The 23,759-nt window shown below is 32.0% G+C and overlaps 1 protein-coding gene across 4 annotated transcripts in view; it reads right to left on the minus strand.

Moving 5' to 3' along the window:
- Positions 1–23,759, minus strand: part of LOC107437256 (long-chain-fatty-acid--CoA ligase 5) — a 371,824-nt gene that overhangs the window by 48,152 nt on the left and 299,913 nt on the right. The window contains exons 1-2 of one of the 4 annotated variants that reach the window (XM_087166431.1): positions 1,030–1,157; positions 338–527 (exon numbers count right to left, since the gene is read on the minus strand). The exons of 1 other annotated variant lie outside the window; for it this stretch is intronic. The gene's annotated coding sequence lies outside the window, so the exon portion shown is untranslated. Of the gene's footprint in view, positions 1–337; positions 528–1,029; positions 1,158–15,538; positions 15,688–23,759 lie in introns of those variants that run through there. 2 more of the 4 variants (XM_087166429.1, XM_087166434.1) reach the window with 2 other exon arrangements.

The raw sequence follows: 23,759 nt of genomic DNA on the forward strand, positions 1-23,759 counted from the left end.
AATTTGAAGAATAAAAACAACTTCGGCTCAATTTTATACATTAAAGGATTATTTTTTTTTTGTTAAGTTGTTTTAAGTCTGTTGAAAGAGGCAAAGGTATAACGGAAAAGTATAATAAGATTTTTAATAAGAAGAATAAGTAGAATAATTATGCATTTTTAGGTAAAAAATATATGAACACAAATTTGTAAAATAACTTCTGCTCAGTTTTATACTTTAAAAGATTTTTTGTTTTTATTTTTAAGATAACTATTTAAGCTCTCGAATAAATTGATGGATCGTATAACGACTCACAAATATTTATACATGAAATAAAACAAATACGTAAACAGCATACCTTTCTCTTTTTAATAGTTCCGAATCGAGTAATGTCAATATGCACTATAATTCCAAGGAAGTGACTCAAAAACGAAACTAGCAAGATACAAACAAATATACTGTCAAATTGGCAACACAGCAACTTCAACACAACTTCAGCGTCAACACAAACACACGCCTACGCCGACTTCACGTTCGAAAGTAAAGGCCTGTTTAGACGATCCAATTTCTTGGACAGAGATTGATTGATATTGATGGAAACTTGTTTTGCTTTGAGCTTGGATCGTGTAAACAAACATCCAAGAACTTGGTCCAACTTCTTGGACGATAGTAGAGCATGTTCTACTTTCCATCCAAGTTTTTTCTCCCTTAACCAATCACCGTCCTAGGTTTTGTGACGTCAGCAAGCAGGCAGCAAATTATGACATTTTGTTGTCTGTTTTCATATATTTTAGTCCAAATAAATTGATCTGTTGCTGTTTATTTGCGTTATCGTGATTTTATATGAATTTATTCAGTAATTTTAAAGTCATATAAGTATGATTTTATAATGTTGAATATGAACAATGCGCATGCGCAAGTGTTTCTCCCGTCCAATCAGTGACATTCAAGAACTTGGATAGTGTCAACGAATCATCAAATTTCTTGGACAGAGAAATCCGTCCAATTTCTCGGATACAAGAAATTGGACCGTGTAAACAGGCCTTAAGCTTGAGTAGAGAGTTATAATAAGAACACAGCTCTGAAACACAACCCGAAACAGGCCTCTTTCCGTTTTTTTTCTTCTTCTTCTCTTGAGATGAAAATTTATTCTTAGGAGAGTGGAACTGTTTGTTTACATCCTTCCACGCACTGCATTCAGAATATAAAGTGACTCGCGGAAGGTCATTGTTATTGACGCAGTTATGTTTATAACAGTAATTATATTAAATATGAGCTTATTGATGAATTGAAACTAATATAATTCATTTATTGATGAAATCGACCTTGCAGCAAGGAATTTTTTTTAAAAATAAATTAACCGCGATAAATGAAATTAGGTAAATAAGGAACTAATGAGAAAACTTCAATGGAAATCGCTAAAAAAACGAGTGTGATGTAGTTGTCTATATAACGAATTTTTATTAATTTAAATTATTTAATTAATTAATAATTTTAAATTAATTTAATTTTAAGTCACAGATATATACAGTCCCTGGCCTTAGACGCACTATAAAATTCTATGTAAAATCTTAATTATCCGGTGATACTATACATCTTTATTGTTTTTAAGCGGCTGTAACCGGTTTGCACTTGTTTACGTTCGTGCATCAATTGGTTAGCATTGTAATGCAATACGTTAAAAATAAATACGAAAACGAAGAAAATCTATTGAATAAAAACCCATCACATGTATGTTTAAATATAAAAGTATTGCCTGTAAACTCGTGCAATTATTAAAACTCTACAGTGCGTCTAATAATTTGGTCTAATTATTATAATATACTAATATAATACCTGATATAATAAATAGTCTATATTTATATAATATATAGTCTAATTTAACCAATTGATACACGAACGTAAACAAGTGCAAACCGGTTTCAGCGGCGTAAAAACAGTAAAGCTGTATAGTATTAACTAATACAGTAGAGTCCCGATTATCCGAGCCCCGGTTATCCGAGTTTCCGCTTTAACCGAGCTATCAAATATTTCAAGGATTTTTTTTGTTCTAGTTTATTTTTAAAAAAACCGCTGAAAAATAAATCTGAATTTTATCTTCCAAACACTCAGAAAAACAAAATCCAACAACTTGGTCTGATGAAATTATCGTTAATAACGTCAATAATGATAATGATTCTAGCGAAGATGATGAAGACAGTGATTATTAAAATCAACATATAAAAATCTCTCATACAGATGGACTAAAAGCTATCGAATGTACTATCGAATGTACTATTGAATATATAGAACAACAAAAAGAGGCGACACCAGTCTTCCTGTTATCCCTAAAAAAGGCGAAACATTACTACAGAAAAGCGCCAAAGTTACGTAGAACGAAAAACGATTAAGGACTTTTTTTAAGTAAAAACTATTTAATTCTCGTATAGTATGCTTTTTAAATGTTTTTAAGTAAGCTTTTTAATTATAATATGAATTGTACGTGGTATACTCGTATACATTTTGCATTTCTTAAATATATTACATTTATACCTTCTCTTTTTCTTTCCGTTTTTATACTCTTCGCTTTAACCGAGTTTTTCAGTTATCCGAGTTTGTTGCGGTCCCCATTAACTCGGATAATCGGGACTCTACTGTAATTAAGATTTCACCATAGAATCTTACAGTGCATCTAATAATATGGCCAGGAACTATATATAAACAGATTCTTAAGAATTGATGTTGTCAAGAAACCTTTGAAAAATGTAATATTTATCTGAATAAGTATTTATTTCTTAAGATTTTGACCATAAATACTTTATTCTGGATAAGATTTCATGAGTTCATTTGAATATTTTTTATAAATAACCATAGAGATATTAAACCCTGCTCGCTGACCTCCGGTTTGTTATGCTAAGTTTGTTTCGCTTCCTCTTTAATCTTAGTCTTGATAAATATCCTGTCCCTAGACCCTTTATCTGCTCTCGCTTCCCAATCTTCTTTTGTAACTGATATCACAGTTCTTTTTTTAGATCTCTCCACTAGCTCTAATTAACAGTCCCACCCACTATGGGTCGGATTAACGATAAAGTGACCTAACACAACTTTATAATTTAACATGGTTTTCGAAGCTCTTTTGTCAAGGTAAATACACACAAAAAAAAAAGTTTCTGTGTCTTACACTTAAAGTAAAGCTATAATTTTAATCTATACCATTTTGCCGCTAAATAAAGCTATAATTTTAATCTATACCATATCGCCGATTTGGCGACATTTCTTTCGTTTTGGCGAGTCTGCAGACTTATTGCCAGCAATGTAGACATGGGAAGGGAACCACTATTCTGTAACTTAATAGTAAGCACAGTCCCACAGTGAAGTGACGGTAAAGACACGGTTCCCAGTTGAATACCGAAGCCAAGCATCACTGTCTGCGGTCAGTAAGCTGGTGGGTGACGTTGCCTACGTAGGGACCGAGGTTGCGCGGTATCGGTCCTCGTTGAACTGTTCTACCATAAAGTCGTGACTTCACGCGCAGGTCATCGGGAGGAGGAGTCATCCCCTCTGTAGAGGATCAAAATTACGATGGCATGTCTTTGGATCCTCCTCGGGGATGTTTCCCAGACCGTCGCCAATAGCCCATTGTAAGAGCCGCGATGGCTGAGGGGATAGAGCGTTCGCCTTCCAATGAGGTGAACCAGTAGATACGAATTCCGCATTCGGCTTGCACCGACCACAATGCTGACCGGAAATATCCTCAGTGGTAGACAGATCATGGGTTAGAGTCCCATTACCGCCAGGATAACAGTGGGAAGTTCTCGTGGTCTTCCTCCCCATGTAATGCAAATGCGGATTAGTTCCATCAAAAAATCCTCCACGAAGGCGAATTTTCTCCAATATTTGATCTAGGAGTTCCATTGTCTTCTGGATTGGGTTCAAAATCACAAGGCTACGTAGTTGAATATTAGTAGTCGTAAACCCCCCAAAAATTGGGTCGGCTGTTCAACGACGGTTATAAAATATAAAATAGCCCATTGTGAGCTGCGATGGCTGAGGGATAGAGCCTTCGCCTTCCAATGAGATGAGCCGGGTTCGAATCCCGGCGATGGCTTTCCAATGAGGTGAACTGGGTTCGAATCCCTGCAATAACTAGTCGATACGAATTCCGCAACCGGCTTGCACCGACCGCGGTGCTTACGTGAAATATCCTCAGTGGTAGACGGATCATGGGTTAGAGTCCCCTTGCCGTCGGGCTGACCGTGGGAGGTTTTCGTAGCTTTCTTCCAGATGTAAAGCAAATGCGGGTTAGTTCCATCAAAAAATCCTCCACGAAGGCAAAATATTCCCAATACTTAATCCAGGAGTTCCCTTGCTTTCTGGATTGGGTTCAAAATTACAAGAGTATGTAATTAAACATTAGTAGTCGTAAACCCAAAAATTGGGTCTGCTGTTCAACAACAATTATAAAAAAAAATTAAAAAAAAAGCCCATTGTGCAGCTATAGTGCGACGTAAATAAAGTAGCTTCAAACCTAATAGTAAGCACTAATTATTTAGCCTAAATAAGTTAAGGCTCCCGAAACAATACGATTGAGTCCAAGTATTAGAAAATCCTGTCAATAAATTGGAAGCTATTAAAAACAATTTTATGCTTGTTTAGTTTTTTAGTTAAGAGTAATATTTTTTGTGCGTATTTCAGATAACTCGGAGTTTCATTCAAACAGTTTTACTGATTCTGTCTTTTAAAATTCTTCAAAAATCTTTTCACGATTTGATTATCACCTTGAACTACATTAAATCTCTTAAGGACTTATATTTAAAATGTATGACCTTTATACCTATAGAAATTCTAATAATGTGTTATTAGAGCACTTCATTTAAGTGGAAATCTCACTCATTAATAAAAAGTGGAAAGAGTTGTTTGTACAGCATTTTAAAATATTTGTTTAATGCAAGGTGAAATTATTTTTATGATAATATAAAATTTGTTTTATATCACTCATTTTAAGACGTCAGAAGTAATATTCTTCCACTATCTTAATACTGTTTAGTAAAATAAACATTTAAACGAAGAACAATTTCTTATTTTTCTTAAAAAATATTTCTTTGATGTTTAATATACGTTTACTTTAAAATAAATTATCTATCAAATTTTAAAACAACTCAGTGTTACAATAATTTATAACCCCCAAAAAATCATACAGTCAAGGCTTAGTTTCTAAATAAATAATAAAAAATGTGGGAATTCTAGTACACGTCGTTGTTGTAGGACATTAAGGCAAGGGATGCAATTGTTTTTGTTTTCCAGTGGCGCCATCTATGGCCAAGAATTTGACTTCTGCCACACCTGTACCTCACACCCGTTTATAAGGAGGATCCACAGATCGTAGTTTTGATCTGAACGATCAATCTCCAATTCAGTACCCCCAGAGGTCTTGATTTGGCATGGGAACACGGAGGACTTGGTGAACCGACAGATTTTATTTTATAACCATCATTGAACAACCGACCCAATCTTTGGGTTTACGACTACTAATGTTCTCTTCCGTAGCCTTGTAATTTTGAACCCAATCCAGAAGACAAGGGAACACCTGCATTAGTACCCCAGACGTATGATTTGTTATGGGAACGCGGAGGACTTTGTAATTCGACTGATTTAACGTGCATCAGTTACCATTTACTATACGGGTAAGTTTGCGAGCTGTTGGTTAACTGGTCGCCTCAGGCATTCCCAAATATGATTTCAAACCTCTGATTTGCAATTTTATCTTTTATTTTATAACCATCTTTGAACAGCGGACCCAATTTTTTGGGTTTACGACTATGTTTAATTCCGTAGCCTTGTAGTTTTGAACCTAATCCAGAAGACAAGGGAAATCCAGGTATTGGGTGAAATTTGCCTCGTTGGAGGACTTTTTGATGGAACTAACCCGCATTTGCGTTACATGGAAAGGAAGACCACGAGAAGCTACCACGCATTGCCTAAACGGCAAGGGAACCCATGATCCGTCTACCACTGAGGATATTTCATGTCAGCACTGTGGTCTGTGCAAGCCGGATTCAGAATTCGCATCTACCAACCATCACTGGGATTCGAATTCGGTTCACCTCAATGGAAAGCGAATGCTCCATCCCCTGAATCATCGCGGCTCTGAACTGACATATTTAACGTACAACAGTCACAATTTACTACTCACAGAGAGTCGTCGGTCGGCTGGATTCGAACTCTTGTTCTCATGAACGTGAGTTCAGCGCCCTGCCATATTCTAATACATGCTAGTCAATTTTTAAAGTAGAATGTGTGTATGCTTTTCAATAATAACACGTATTTTTGAAAAATTCAGGCATAATCAGCAGTTTAAACATTTCTTAAGATTAACAGGCTATTTATACACAATTATAACCCTGAAGACAGTAATTATCTAACTGTATATAAAAATCTAAGGATGGTGTAGCAGCTTTCAATAGTTGTTGGTGCCATTTTGTTGACCAGAAAATCACATGGTAGGATCCAGTTTTCCCACATTTATTTTCATATTGGTTTGGTTGTCATCATAAAATTCATGTAAGTCATAAAGGTATTGTTTTCCTATAAATATTTTTGCTTCCTTAATTTAAAGGTCACTATGAAAGGAGCATTCGTATTAATTTACCTGTCATTTTGTGCATTCGTATTAATTTACCTGTCATGTAATTGCTACGTTTTTGATTTTGTTTGTTTTCTAAATTAAGAGTTAAAGCTAATTATTCTTTAAAATTATTATTAAAACGTAATTCTACGCTACACATCTTAAATAAAATTATTTAAATCGGTGTCTGCTATTATCAACCGTTTTACAATTATTATTTTTGGTGCAAATGACATTCATATACTATTATGAATGACGGTTAAAGAGATTCGTTAAATGATTTAGAACTTAACTCGCAGCTTCACGCACAAAGTGATGAATGCAAAAATTGTATTTAAATACATCCGTCCGTTTGGTAAGGAAAAAATATTAAATTACAGTTGCGAACTCATCAAATTTGTCACAACAATATACTTTTAATTTTAAATGATATTTCAAAAAATTGTTACTTAGATAAATTATTTATGCTCACTTATACGAGGGTTGTAAATTAAATAGTGGCAACTTAACCTTGAAACTCACAGAAGGGCGGGCATGCGCAAATAGGGTATGGGTGCTGTGAGGTGACGCTGTTGTGATGTATAGAGTGCAAAAAACAGTCGATTTGCTTAGAAGGGTAGTTGTTGCGTGGCGTTAAAGTGAGGAGCTTCGTTTCCATCGCTCTAAAGCATGTTGTCAAAAATCTTAATGACGAAAAAAGAAGAGATGCTTGAACCCATTGTGCTACTGTTCTATAGGGTAAAGCATTTGCGCCACAGGCTTCCACTCATCCACGATAGCATTCTGTTGCATTTTTGCCACGGACAACCTCGATTTTAAGCCACGACCGCTGATCACCTTTTAAAAACATGCTTTAGAGCGATGGAAACGAAACTCCTCACTTTAACGCCACGCAACAACTACCCTTCTAAGCAAATCGACTGTTTTTTGCACTCTACACATCGACAACAGCGCCACCTCACCGCTCCCATATCCTATTTGCGCATGCCCGCCCTTCTGTGAGTTTCAAGGTTAAGTTGCCACTATTTAATTTACAACCCTCGTAGATCTTAATAGTATCATAAGGGAAATATTTGGACGGGGAAAGTGGAGGCACAAGTGTTCTTTTAGCGCAAACATTTTTAGTTGAATAGTTTTCGACTGTTTATGCCAAGAAACAACCATTATTGCGAAGTAATCATCGGGGTTGGCGAGCGTGAGCGAGCAGGGGGCTCAGTCCTCTTGTAAACTATATAACTGAGCAACAATAGTAGTTAGACATTCTTCTAGATGGGAGCGGCATTTAACATCAATGATAACCTCTACTCTAGAAACAATTTTAAATTGACCCCAGTTGAGTTCAAAATTGGTTCAATATGGATCCAATAAGAACATGTACCGAGGGACCCATATTGGGATGTCGAGATTTTTTAACATTGCTCATAGAATGGCTTACATTGGTCAATATAGAACCTACTTTGGCTAAAGGATGAACATAAAATATCAGGTATATCTGACAATTCCATTTAAAGGACCGATATGGGTTATAAAGTGGCTGTAAAATATCGGGTGAATTGGAAAATCCTATATAGGGCCAATATTGGAAAAATATCGGCCCGTTGAATCCTTATTGAGCGAAGATTCAAGAATATTGGCCCAATGCGGGCCCAAGTTATTTTACTGTTAGGGTAAGTTGCCAAATGTACTCTGTGAAATAGAAATTTTACATACGTTTTTCAAACATGTCAGAAATAAATTTAATTCAATGTGTAAAAGTTTTGCAGGTAGGTACATAAATATTCTTCTAACATAGGTTCGTATCACATGTAAATAGTTTGAAATCAGCATGAAGCAATACAATTTGAATAGTTTATTACAGTAATTATCATAATGACAATTTTTTAGAGAAAGCTAAGACTGAAGAAAAAAAAAAGAAAGAAAGAAATTCAGTGTGTAATTGAGCCGTTCTTATCAAAACTTGAATGGGAAATTATGATAATTTCAGAGAAGGGGGAAGGAAGGGATAACAAGAAATAGGACATTCCGATTTTGGTTAAATTGAAAATATTGAAAATCAGCATATTAAACGTTTTTGTGTTATTAGTAATACGTTTGTTGCCTTGAAATAATAAAATTTTCCGTTAAAATAAGCCATTAAGAAAACGTTGTTACAGCTCAAAACTAAAATTAGAAAAATAATATTATGTAATACAGCGTGACAGTTGATAAGGGGGTAGGGAGTGTAGTGAAGTGTTGTTAAAGCTCAAGATTAAAATTAGAAATAAAATTTTATAATATACCGTTAAGGCTCAATGTTGTTAAAACTCAAAATTACAACGTTGCAAAAAACGTTGTGAAAGCTCAAAATTAAAATTAGAAATAAGAATTTTTTTTTTATAATATAGCGTGACATGTGATTCGGGTGATAGGGTGTATAGTGAAGTATCACTAAAAAACGTAAAGTTGAGAATTAGAATTTGAAATACAGCCAAACCCCGCTATAGTGAACACAGTTTATAGGGGGGTGCTATCCCCTCCGCAGAGGATAAAAATTGTGATGGTATGTCTTCGGATCATCCTCCGGGATGCTTCCCAGACCGTCGCCAATAGCCCATTGTGCAGCTCTAGTGCGACGTAAATTAACAACAACAACATAGTTAAAGTGGAAAATTAAAATTTGAATTATAGCGTAACGTGTGATAAGGAGGTAGGGTGTATATTAAAGTGTGTCTCTTTCTCATAAAGGGGGCAAGGTGTAGTGCACACAATTGTGACAAAGAGATGGAGGTAAGATTAAGTGTGTCATTGTGTGACAAAGGGGAGGAAGAAGGTCAGAAATATTGGAGGAAAAAAAAGTGTATAATATTGGTTATTTTACAAAATGAAAAATAAACGTCCCACACCTTTTGTTCAATAAGGTTCAATTTCAGTGTGAAAAACCTATTGTTTGTGATCTCATTGTGTAGGAAATAAAAGAGACTGTTTAGAATACACAATAATTTTGTTTACATTTGTTGTTTAGAGAACAACAAATATTGTTATCTATGGGTACGCGTGATTCATTCTCTCAAAATAATCCAGGATAACATAACTTTTATCCGAAGATCTCAATATCTTCAAAAAGAAAATGTACGAGAAATAAAGTACACATTTTTTTTAAGAATGTTTTTCGTATCTCTATCAAGTTATGTCAGTTTTAACGCAAATATAAAGCTGCTTAATTTACTAAAAAAATAGCTCATTAATACAACTTTAATGAATTGATTTGTATATCAAATTAGTGGTATTAAAAAGAATAAAATGTTAAAAAAAATGCATTTTTAAATCTTTGCTACTGAGAGAGAAATGGGTATGATGAAAAATCGTAGGACAATTAAAAGAAATAAAAACACATTATACAGTGAATTCGCGATAACTCGAATCTGATAGGACTGACGAAAAACTTCGACTTAACGGAAGTTCGACTTACCGTTAGTTTCGGTATTGGTCTTTTAAAATATTGTCGGATTATTTAATTAATGCTTATTAATTACAAATCTCCTAAATGCTTACAATATTTAAGATAATTTTTCTGACAAGCCATTTACGATAAGACTGTTTGAAGCACTTTATGATACCCTGTTCCATCGGCTGCAACTTTGCTGTTGTGTTTGGCGGGAGAAACTGCAAGTTTACTGCTTTCAAATTAGGTAGATCACTATGCGCTGTGCATTTATCCATAAAGAGTATCAGTTTTCTTTTCTTAGAGAAAAATTTCCGATCCAATTTTCATACATAGTCTTCAAATAATACTGATGTCATCCAAAACTTTTTGTTAGACTTGTAATCCAAAGGATACGTTTTTACATTCTTGAAACATCAGGGATTTCGGTATTTTCCGATAGCAAGTAAGGGCAATTTCCCTATCCCAGACGCATTTCCTTCAACTAGGACAGTCAAACGTTCCTTGCTCATTTTACCCCCTGAGCAGTATTCATCCTTAAACATCATAGTCTTATTTGAAGGACATTTAAAAAGTAAACCCATTTCATTAATATAGAAAACATCATTTTAACTGTATCCTTGAAGTAAATTTGGTAACGTTTCATTTAACCACTGTTCACATACTTCAAGAGGGACAGCTTTAGCTTCTCCATGAAGAGTGCGAAAGACATTGTGTGTGTGTTGCAAAGGAAGGGACAAGATATCAGCTCCTAGGTTTTTTTTCTTGCTTCAAAAGATCCAAAACAAATCGAGTTAAAGGGAGTAAAATTCGAGTAATCGAGAATAATTAACTTGAAATTGAAGATAAAAGGGTCGGGACCTCATAAAAAAATCGAGTTATAGTAATATTCGAGTTATCGTACTTCGAGTTATAGCGAATTGACTGTATTTAATATTCCTAGTAGCAAAATAACTTGGGAACTCATTGGGCCAATATTCACCCATCATGAATATGTTTTTTCTCTTAAAATTTGCTTACATCAATTGCGTATGCTACCGTGAATGACCGAAGTCAAGAGAATGTCGATTTTCACAGGTGAATGTCAACAATCATATAGTCACTGTGGTCGAAATATTTTTTATATTTCGATTTGATAGGAGCTTATTCATTGATATAATTGCATTTATTCGATATTTTAATATCTACTGAGGTTAGATTAGTAGAAACATCAAAGTTCGGAGTTAAATGTATTGTATACCGGGCATTGAACCTTAAAAAAACATCAGTGTCTGTAGGGTAGTGCTTCCCAAACTTATGACTTTTGTGTACCCTTTTTAAATTTTTCGTAAGGCTGTATACCACTAATAAAAACTGAATGCATTTTTTACTATAAAACAATTGCACAAAGGTTAAAAATCACAACTAGCTGTTGACACCACTAATTATTAACTGTTCACTCTGCAAAAAATAGCTAATAGAAAAACACGTAATCGTAAATTTTCATGGCTAGCATTGTTTTTAAATAAGATTTTTTAAAATTTTCATTTGTTGCAAGATATTTTGCATAAGAACGCGTAACCCCGCTAAACTGTTCCCGTACCCTTAGGGGTACGCGTACTACACTTTGGGTGGGGAAACACTGGTGTAGGGTATACCGGGTAAAGACCTAGTATACATGTATACATTTCGAATATTTACCAAAGCGACTATTTGATTGTCAACATTATATATATATATATATATATATATATATATATATATATATATATATATATATATATATATATATATATATATATATATATATATATATATATATATATATATGTAATAGGAAAATTCATTAATGATGTAACATATATCAATGAGCTAAAACAGCAATAATAGATAAATCTGTGTAATACTAAAACTAAAACAGTAATAATAAATAAATAAATATTTTTTTTAAATGTAATGAAAATAAATGCATATAAATTAAATATAATTAATTTCTATATGTATCACAATTTGCTGAAGAAAATTCAGTAATTAAAATAATCGCTGCTTAAGAAAAACATCAAATTGCACCGAAACAGAAAACTGTAATAGGATTGTGTTCTTGGCAAAAGACCGGGAAAAGATTTTCCTGAAAGTAGGAAAGGCAGAAATAAAGAAATATATGTTATATATAATCAGTTACGCATAATTTTCTCTGAATAAAACTAAATAATTTCAATTTCTATTACTTTGATGAACCTTCAATAAAAAAAAGGACTTCTTCTATTCCTAATTAAGCTGATATTTTTATATTCCTTAAAAATATTTAATTGAAATTAGACTCTGACGTTAATTTGCTAATCAGTTTACTAATTTTATAGATTTGTTTACGAAAAAAATTCAAAGATTTATAAACTAACTCTTTAAATAATGGGTGTACAAATAAGTTCCCGCCGTTCGTCACAAAATGGCACTACCAGAAGGTTATGCAGAAATTGAATGGTGTTAAACCTTTTATTGTAAGTTTGTTCATATGGTAACAACATAACCTTAATGTATAAGAGATTCCATGTTTAGAATTACGTCATTGTTTTCGTGCAAAAATGTCAAGTTTAGTGCCAAATAAGTGTCATTTGCAGGAACTTTCGATTTACTTCTTTAATTTGTAGAAATCTGCATCCGAGGCACATCGATTGCTTGAAGAAGCATATGGTGAGGCTGCTTTAAGTGAGAGAAGTTGCCATGAGGAATTTCAGAAGTTTAAAAACGGTGAGTTTGGCATAGAAGACAAAGAATTCAGTGGATGGCAGGAATTGTAGGAAGATAAAGAGTTGGAAGAAGTATTGGAAGATTTGTCCTATACGCAAAAAAAGAACGTGCTCTTACATTACAACCGACTCCGCATTTCCACACAGTTTAAAATCGTTGGGAATGATAAAAAGCAAGGAAGTTGGCTTCCATACGAACTGAAGCCAAGAAACATCGAACGTTGATTTTGCATGAAAATTGCTTTTGCTACTTGAAAATATTTCAATGGGAAGTCCTATGCTATCCGCCGTATTCACCAGACCTTGACCCTTAGGATTATCAACCATTCCGGTCGATGGCTGCCTGAGAAGAAATTTACATTATTTGAAGATGCCAAGGAATGGGTCGATTTGTGGATATCCACAAAAGATGAAGAGTTTTTCCGACGTGGTATCCGAATGCTACCAGAATGATGGGAAAAAGTAGTGTCTATATAGCAATGGAGAAAACTTTGAATAAAAGATAATGTACCGTTTTTTCAAAATAGAAAGAACGGCGAATTAGAAAACGGCGTAGACTTATTTGTACTTCCAATAACCAAAAAAAAAAAAAAAAAAAAAAAAAAAATACTTTCAAGTAATTTTTTTACCTCATTTAAACTTTCTCATTTATAGAATAGATTTCTGAATCTATTCTATAAATGAATGATTATTGAGAATTTATTCTAATCTAAAATTTCGTTATAATTTAAATTTTTTTTATTAATAGCCACGAGCTTTGTTTTAATGTTCTAAATAATCAAATAGAAATGCTAAAATACTTGCGATGAAAAAAATGCCAAAATCAACATACTTTCCCCTGATTAAATCAAGGTCATTTTAAAATGATGTGGACGTATAAAAACATCATAGGACATAAAGCACACTATTAAAATGAATGAGCTAATTAAACAAGTAGGACAAAAGAACTTTTGTGAAATCCTATTCATCATCTCGTTCTGTCTTCAATCTTCGTGTTTCATTTTCACTTTTTTTTTTGTTCTGACGAAGTTTACTTTTTTTTCAGCATTACATCTGCATTTTTCAAAAATGTAAATGAAAAAATAGAAAACAAAACACCCAACAAGGTCGCAACTATAATGATGGGTTATAACTGCTTATTATTAAAATTTTATTTTATGCTAATTTAAACGAGTTTTTATTTCCTTATGTAAACAAATGAAAAAAAAAAGATTAATATCTTATTCAGGTATGGATAATGAAATGAAAACTATTAATTCACCAACATAAAGTGGCTTATTTATTTATTTATTATTAATTTCTTAAGATTTCATGAAGGAATAAATTAATTTTATCAAAACAGAAACATTAAACGCATATATAATATTTACATGCTATGTCCGTGCAAGAAAAATATTTCAGATGTCATTTTTGCAAATAACGAAACAATACTAATAGATAAGCAAAACCATAAAAGTTAATGACACAAACATGCTGTATATTGTAATTATTATGATAAACCAGTTTAATTGGGGTTTTTTTAAAAAAATTTTTTTTCATCGGTTATAGGAACTATGAAACCATGTTAGAATAACGAACACACGTAAAAACAGAATTTATGATTTACAAAAACAACCAATAATACACATAAGCATGTCAAATATGTCTATATCGCCGTTATTAATAATAATAGATATCGAGTACGATAATATCGTGATCATTATTGATGACTAGCCGATTTTCGTGACCAACTTGGTTACCTTTCAAAATTATCTTACAACATATAAGCTTTATTAACAGTTAGCTACCGTGCTAAAGAGAAGAGAGGAGGGCTAGCTGAAGCTACGATTTCCCTCCTCATGACTACACGCCGCACACAGATCTCGGAGATCGCAAGCAAGCATTTCTTATCGCCTTTTTCAAATCAAAATAAATAATTTAATTTTTAATGAAGAAATGTGTTTCCCTATTAACCATTTTCAACTTTTAGAGCAGTACTTTTTAAATAAATCAAAAGCAAGCTTATTTTGTTCGTTTTCACATTGTGTATAAACGCGAAAAACTAATTCATAACTAGACTAGAAAAAGTACAAGGACTGCAAATTTAGCACACAACCTAATTAAGATTATTATGAATAAAACGATGAACGATTCTCTAATTAAATATTTTAAGTATAGTCTTTTACAGGTTATAACGTTAATAATTACCTTAATAAACTTTATTAACAAAGTTGGGGTTCTGCCGGGAAAAGGATAATTATCTAGGATTTCGTTACCGAAAAAACTGGAAACTACTCATCTAAACCATCTATTATATTACTTTAAAACACGAAACCAAATTTAAGATTATTATTAATAAAACGCTGAACGATTCTCTAATTAAATACTTTAAATACAGTCTTTTATAGGTTATAAAGTTCACAATTACCTTAATAAACTTGATTAATAAAGTCGGGGTTCCGCCGAGAAAAGGATAATTGTTTAGGATTCCGTTGCCGAAAAAATTGGGAACCACTTGTTAGCTTTTACAGCGATCTTATTCTTATATTTCCACTGACATATCAAAGATTGGACATACAGACTATTTACAAAACATTAATAACAAGAAAAAGTCGTTTGGTTGCCTAGCAACCAGTCAGAGTTGCAGTTATTATATTTACAAGAGTTGGCAGACGATTTAAAACAATTATTTAAACTAATTCTCCATCGGAACACCACTGATCTAGGTCACCTATTATATTAATTTTTTGACAAGTGATTACGGAGGTTTACCCCGTAATTCTTTATTGGAGAGCAGAAAAAAAAAACATAATAATAATAATCACTTACTAATATCAGTAGAATTCCTTAATTGAAATTTTCACAAATATGGCTAAACTAATTACGTTTTGATTTATCAAAAGCGGATGTTGTTAAAGTATACCTACATTTTTTCTGTGGAGTGAAGATATTATCAGTTGGTGTAAAGGTCACGCCTCAATTCGGAATTACTCGATTCGTAAAAATATAAGGCCAAGAATTGAGATAAGATAATTTGAGGGCAACAAATGACAAATTTTCTATTAAGATTAGAAAGGGGAGTACAGCATACCTTACTAATATTTGTTCATGCAAAACCACATTCCAATATTTTCTACATAAATGTTTGCAGCAATTACTGATGTAGTTGTTTTGTAAATAAAGTTAAAATTTAAGTTTTGTCAATAAAGTTTCGTTAAAAGTGCTTGGTGGTATTTGTCATAAGTTTAGCAGGTAATATTTAGCAGATAATTGTTTAGGATTCCGTTGCCGAAAAAATTGGGAACCACTTGTTAGCTTTTACAGCGATCTTATTCTTTTGTTTTCACTGACATACTGACTATTTACAAAACATTAATAACACGAAAAAGTCGTTTGGTTTCCTAGCAACCAGTCAGAGTTGCAGTTATTAGATTTACAAGAGTTGGCAGACGATTTAAAACAATTATTTAAACTAATTCTCCATTGATGTCGGAACACCAATGCTCTAGATCACTTATTATATTAATTTTTACATAGTAACTTAGCTATCAATAAGTTTAGCAGGTAATATTTATTGAACTAAATTATGAAATGTTAGTTTTCCTTATTCTTTCGTACTACCTGTACGTTTTCCTTAACCTACCGTAATTCCAATTTTCTATATCTCTACAGTTTTGTAGCGTTAGGTAACATATAGTTTAGTAACTCTAGTTAAAGTTTTGTGGAGTTTGGTAACAAAATGTAACAAAAAAGAAGAGAGAAAGAATTCGAAAAAAAAAAACTAAATTTAATAATGACTAATGCAATAACTTTATAACAGATTTGAATTTCAAAAAACATTCCCGTCAAAGTAAAGATGTCAAAATTGAATTTTCAGAAAGCCATATTTCATCCCTTCAGTTGCATTTCTGTGGGCTACAGATCAGCCTGCACGGTATTTTCAAGATTTATAGCTGATAGTTCTAAAAACTAATTATCGAATGATAAGTTCTTCATTTTATTTTTTTATTTCATTGTACTTCCTGTACGTTCTTCCTCAAAATCTACTCAATTTCCAGTTTATAGTTTTTTCTCAGTAAAATGAACTGTAACGTAAATTTGATCTTTCAAAATATAGCGGCAGCGACGTCGCTTACAATTTTTTAATTCAATTCTTACAATTCTAATTAAAAAAAATTATCATCAAAAGAAATGCACTTTATAATGCTTGTTCTCTTTTGGTATAAGAGAGTTTAAATTTCCAGATAATTGTTAAAAATATGAATAGGTCTTAAATTTTTAAACAAAAAGGAATTATTGTGATAAAAATTCAAAAATTATTTACAATGTTAACGTTTTAAAAAAATGATAAAAATCGTCGTTCCATTCACCATCTAGAACAGGGGTTTCCAACTGGCGGCCCAGGGGCCGTATCCGGCTCGCGAAGCCTTTTTTTGTGGCCCGCGAATTAAAATATATTAGTTGTCATTTTTTTGCGGGCAATTTTCGTAAAAATTCTATATGGGTTCAAAATACTTTTCTCGTTAATAAAAACCTAATTTCTTCGTTTCTGTGAAATTTAACATACCAACGGAGCAAAGAAATTTATTTTTCAGGTTTTGCATCCAAGAAAACATTTATTCAAAAACAAAAATAATCGTGTATGTTGCTCTTTTTTATTTCATTTTTCTTTTGTATTTTGTGAATATAATTTAGCATGTGCGTATCAAAAATTTTTTCGAAGAAATTCTCCGATTTAACTTTTTGAAACCACTCATTTTGGACGAAAATATTTACACACACATTTGTAAATTTTAAATGTAAATATCGATTCTATGGTGGTTGCAGCAGACAAACCTCAATTTTCTCATTGAATATTTAGTGTGCTACTATGTAAGTTTTAATACCTTAACAATTAGATATCTGTTGCATATTAATTGTTTAATACATAGGTGCACATTAAAGTTATTGTAGCCCGAATTTTTATTATTTATTTATGTCTTTAAAATTATTATTAATAACAATTAAATATTTTTAAAAATCTACTTCTTATTTTAATTTGGAATTCAATACTTTTGTTTTGTACAACTTGGTAAAACTCTGACAGTAATATTTAATGTTTCTTCAAACATAAAAGAGTCCTACAAAAAATTTTATAAAGTTGCGGCCCGCCATTTGATTTGTGTGCTTAATTGTGGCCCCCGGCCTCATGTAAGTTGGAAACCCCTGATCTAGAAGTATGATTATGAGATCACCACATTTTCTGAGATAATTAGTTCAATTTTTATTATTTTCTTTGTGGGAAAGATCTTTTAAATGATTGGGCGTTAGATATAAGCTCTATTTACTGATTATAATTTGCTGAGCTGCGCTAACTGAACTTCATTGAGTTCAGTTTAGGTCTACAATTTTAAAATTTATAAAGTCTTTATAAACGGTTTTTTTTAAAAATTATGTTGGTGCTAAAATAGATAGCGCCATAAGCAGGGACCGATCAAGACAAATTCTGGCCCAAGGCCCACAAAATTTTCAGGGCCCCTAACAAAATATTTTGAAATCAAATTTCTGGAGAGTAGTGTGGGGGGGGGGGGGGCGGAGTTACAGACCATGTCAACCTTCATCTATGAAAAGGTACCCCGACATAGAGTCGAGTTAACATGTCTTATATACTAGTGAAATGCAGTTGTAATTTTGTAGTGGTAGATACGCTACAGTACTCCCCCACCAGAATTATATCTGTGATAGAATTCGATGAATGAATACCACTAGTTGAATCATTGCTGTTTTTGTGCGGTTGAGCCGGGAGAGCTGTATTAAGATCACCGTACTTTTTTGAGTGCTGAATGTGAGAGGTGTATTAACTTCACGGTCGTAGTCGCTCGTGTGTTGCCTTTAGCAGTCGAGTGTATGCAGGCCGACGTTGTGTGCTTGAGACTGAGTAGCAACAGTGCGAGGAGGTGGACAATGTTGCAGTCACAAGTAGCAAGTCAACTATTCAATGTGGACCATCCAACGAAGTAGGCGTTACTGCCGATGTAAGCGTATCCAGATCAAAGTGGGCGTTTTTTGCCAAGGTAGGCGCGTTCACATCACGTCCGGGTCACCAATGTGGGGGGGGGGGCGGAGTTACAGACCATGTCAACCTTCATCTATGAAAAGGTACCCCGACATAGAGTCGAGTTAACATGTCTTATATACTAGTGAAATGCAGTTGTAATTTTGTAGTGGTAGATACGCTTTTGTAGTGGTAGATACGCTACAAGTAGTTCTAACTATAAAAAGAATATTGAACTGCATGATTCAAGAGAAACATTCCAAAAAATTTTGAAAGTAGACAATTGAAGATTATTTTCTAAGATAAAGTTTAAACGTGTAATTATTAAAGCAAAATATAAAACAACAAAACAATTGAAATCAGTGATTTTTGCTTAAGTCATTGATTAGCTGAATTATTTTAAAGGCCTTCCATCTACATATTCGTTAAGTTGTTGTTGACACTAATCATTTATAAGTGACTTTGCGATTATGCATTCCAGTTGCATTTGCTTAAGGAGTAAAGATTGCACCAATTAAAATTCAGCTGTACTTTCGAAATTGATTAGTGCAATGTTTAAACGAGTTTGGTTTATTACAATATAAAGAAAATTTGAAATAAAAAATGCTTTTTTTGAGATAAACTGTTTCTTTCAGTATTTTTTTTAGTGAAATATTGTGGATTTTTTACTAATTTTTTAGGCTCCCAGGAAGTGTGGGCCCTAGGCCCATGCCTATTGGGCCTTTCCATTCCCGGTAGCTCATGGTAGTGCTCCACTGGCCAAAAGTGTATTTCTGAAATTAATTTCTCATAATATTAGAGTACATTTTTATGTTTAGTGTCGCCATCTATCAGGTTTATAATAAAAAACTTCATTGCACGTTTTTCTTCTAAAATTCTATTAGCTATTTTTTTAGTTATAAATTCATCATAATTATCTTTATTTTTATCTCCGTAACTGTGTTATTTTCATTTACTTCAAAACTTAATTCATTCTCTGAATTAACCAGTTCCGATTTAGATAGGAAAATATGTCATTTCAAGGAAAACTAACATTAATTATCAATAACTCAAAAATAACACAATATTTTTGGTAATAAGAGAAATAAAAATATTAAATCGAAATGAAATCAACACAAAAGAATAAATTAAAATATGAATTTTCCGAAACCGAGAAACATTCAATAAATATAAATTCTGTTTATGAAATAAAATAAAACTATATATATATATATTTTAATTTTCTTACAATACTTAATTCAACAAAATTGTTTTCAAAACTTATTCTCAAATGGTGAAGAATAAATTAATTACCCGATCAAAAATATTCACCATCCTGCAAGGCTTATTATAACAGCCATGGATGGGGGTTTTGGAAAGCATGAATCAAGCAAAATGTTACGTTCTTTATTATAAACATTAAAACAATTTTGAACAAAAAAATAAATTTTTATAAAATGATTTATTTTCTAAACGATAAAACCATGCTGCCAAAGTTTGCTTTAAAAATTTTCACTGATGGAAAAAATATGTAAATGGACACTAAATTATTTCTTAAACTAATGAATTTTAAGCACTTTCCGTTAAATCTTGCGCGCAATTTGATTTTATATAAAATATTAACACTCTGGGCCATGTAGTAATATTTGCAAGTAATATTACTACAAGTAATAGTAATATTGAACTTTCAAATTTTTTATTGAAAATTAAATTATAATAAAATAAAATTAAAAAAAAACTTTATAGTTATTGCTGTTTTTAAAATATATAGTACTTGCAAGTTTATTTGATCTCGTTGTGCGGGGGTGGGAGAGTTGAGAGAGTTTCTAAAAAAATTCTGTTAAGTTTAACTTCGTTTAATCGATAGTATGACTATTAAAGCAAATCTTAAGTTATATTTTGCGGAAGGATTTTAACATATTTGCGACTTATCCAAGCTTGTTCACTTGCAGACTAAATTATAAGTGTTTGATTACAAACGAGATTTGGTTGATTTAAATTAGCTTCATTTAAATCAAACTTTTATTTCGATAAAAAATCATCAATTTGATAATTTACAAAGCATTTTCATGTAAGATTGTTTACACTTTTTTATGAATTCTTATAGTTTAAAATATATTGCTTTTTTTTTAAAACAAATTCTTATAAGCAAATTTCATTATTGGGCTATTCAGTGTGTAAAATATTACAGCAAATTTGAAATAACATTATAGAAATCTTTTGTATTTTTCTGAAGATAAATAATGAACACAATGAAAGTTCAATAGCTTGTAATATTTATACAATTAAAAAAGTAAGCATATAAAGAATTTTTTTTTAAAGAAAAGTTTTTAAAGAAAATTATCCTAACTTGACACAAAAAAAAGTTTTTAAATTACCCTTTCCTCAATAGAGTTGGTTTTTTTTGTAGTCAACCTTCAGTCAATTTATTAAGTTACACAATTTTGCCATTTCGAAGGTTTAAAATAAGAAGCTTTCTAAATGTTTTATTTGTTTATTTCAGCCTGCTTTTCATTGGTTAATAATTATATATTTCTATTAAATTTTTAATAATTACGAAGCATACATTTGCGTGCCATTAGATAATTGTATTAATATAAAACAATATTTAACAAAACAATTAACTGAAAAGAAGAATTTTTAATTGCGCCATTTTCTCACAGATCATGGAGCATATATGAGGAGGTAATTAAGGGGATAAATCTTGCCGCTCAAATTAATCGGAATAATGCTTGTGAATAATAAAGCTTGTAAAGCTAACGCCAATGATAGATTTGCAACTATTGACCGATCTACAGAGCCGGATTATACCTTTCGTAGGCCCTAGGCATAGCCGTTTTTGGGCCCTCCCCTCCTTTCCCCACTCCTCCCCTCTTTTCAAAATATATGCTGAAATTTTATTGCATATTTTTTTTTTACACTTTTATTAATATGGATTTTAATTTACGAATTTGTTTATCGAACTTTTATCTGCAATACCGACAAGTGTAATGCATAAAGTAAGAGAAAAAAGAAAGGTACTCCTAACTTTAAAGAGAAGAAAAAAAATGGTAGAAATATAACATTTAAAAGAATAAAAAATTTACAAGTTTAGACAAGAAAAACAAGTTTAAAAAATACAAAATTCTCATATTTATCTTTTAAAAATAATTACAATTCCTAAATTAACTTATATAAACAAAACCAATGATTAAATAACGCAATATATTTCATACCTAATTAAACGGGGGGGGGGAAACAATAAAATAAAAGGAAAACTTATTAATCTAAATCAAAACACTTGAAAATTATCGAACCGAAACGATAGTTAAAAAAGGCACTAGCGTAAATATTAAAACCCGGAACAAGGCAAGATCAACGGAATTTAAAAAAAAAAAAAATCTAATGATAAAATTTATGAATAAAAAGAATTTATTGAGTGCGAAATTTATCGTGAAAAGAAAAAAAAAAAAAAATCGAACGCAGTGGAATCAGAAAAACAAAACTGCTTTTCTGATTCCACTACGTTTGATTTTTTTTAAAAATTTTTTTCTCCCAAGTTTTTCGTAGGCCCCTGAATTTCGTAGGCCCTAGGCACGTGCCTAGTGTGCCTATAGGTTAATCCGGCCCTGCCGATCTATATTGAAAAACAAAATTTGATACCTTCGAAAATATATTTTAGCAAAATTGAAAATATATTCCACTTTTTGAAAATATATTTCAGCACCATTTTTAAATAAGAACACTTTTCTTCGATTCCAAAACATTTTGAGTCGATCCTCTTTAGAAATAGATAAGCAACCATAAATCTCGACACACTCTCGATATCTAACTCTCGATTTGTAACGGCCAGTCGGAAAATCAAAGCACGCGCCATTCAATATCCTATTCAATACAGAAGAAAAGGCTTCTAGTTTTTTTAATTTATTCCGGGAAAACAAATAGTCAATTTAAAGAATTTTGCATCCATTTATCCTTTATTCTGGCGCTAGATTTCAATTCAGAAAAAAAAAAAAACCTTGAGTGTATTTTCGCAGAATTGGTGTTTACGAATCAGTGATTATTTATTCCACAATTTACAGTTAAGAGGAAAAATTAACCTCGTTGGCAAAATTTAGAGAATTTTGTATTAACTAAGTACGAATTCAGTTTTATTAAAATTTAACGAATCCAGGGTTACGGCGGGATTCGAACCTGATACCTCCATCCAACAGAGTGTCTGGCGAGTGACACCCTTCAATCCAAGGAGGTCCCACATCGTTTGACGAATAAATACTGTGCGCAAAAAACGGACCACTTCGAATAACTTTTGATCGAATGATCGGATCTTCACGTTCTAGGACTCAACTTGAATGACTCAAGGATTTTAACATCAAATAGAATAATAATTAACAACAAATGACGATATTTTAAGTTTACGAAATCAGCTGCAAAATCTCACTTTCTCTGAATAAACATTCCTTTTTTTCGAAGGGATTTGAATTTCTGCCTCCTGAAATATAGGGGGCAGCCGCAATCTAGAAAATAAGGTCCTAATAGTTTGGTTAGGAGAGAGCTTCAAAGTTTCATCCCCTTTATGTTAATTTTACTTTTTGCGTATTCGCTATATCTCAAGAACTTTTTTAGCCGAATTGAAAAATTTTTGCACACAATTATAAAATTTGTTTATCCGAAGATAATTCCATGCAAAAAATAACTTTCACTAAATATGTATTATTTTTTATTATTTTATTTAATGATGGTCGGCAAAATTTTGAATAGTTAAGGCATACAAATTTTTGCATCATTTTAAAGAATATATGGAAAATTACAAAATTTGAGCAAAATCAATCTAAAAGTTCTCGAGAAATCGAATTTTAAATATGTGACTTTTTTGAAATTTAAATACTCAGGAACATTTCAACCAATTTTGTATTTTGCCATGTAAAATTATCTTACTTAAAATGATACAAAACATTTTATACTTTACGATTTTAAATTTATAGACCATCATTGAATAAAATAATAATAAATATTAACAAAAATGTATTTTTCTTGCATGGAATTATCTTTGAAATA

Source organism: Parasteatoda tepidariorum, chromosome 6 (assembly GCF_982258835.1).
Source record: "Parasteatoda tepidariorum strain Cologne lab strain chromosome 6, Ptep-v5.0, whole genome shotgun sequence".
Lineage (NCBI taxonomy): Eukaryota > Metazoa > Arthropoda > Arachnida > Araneae > Theridiidae > Parasteatoda > Parasteatoda tepidariorum.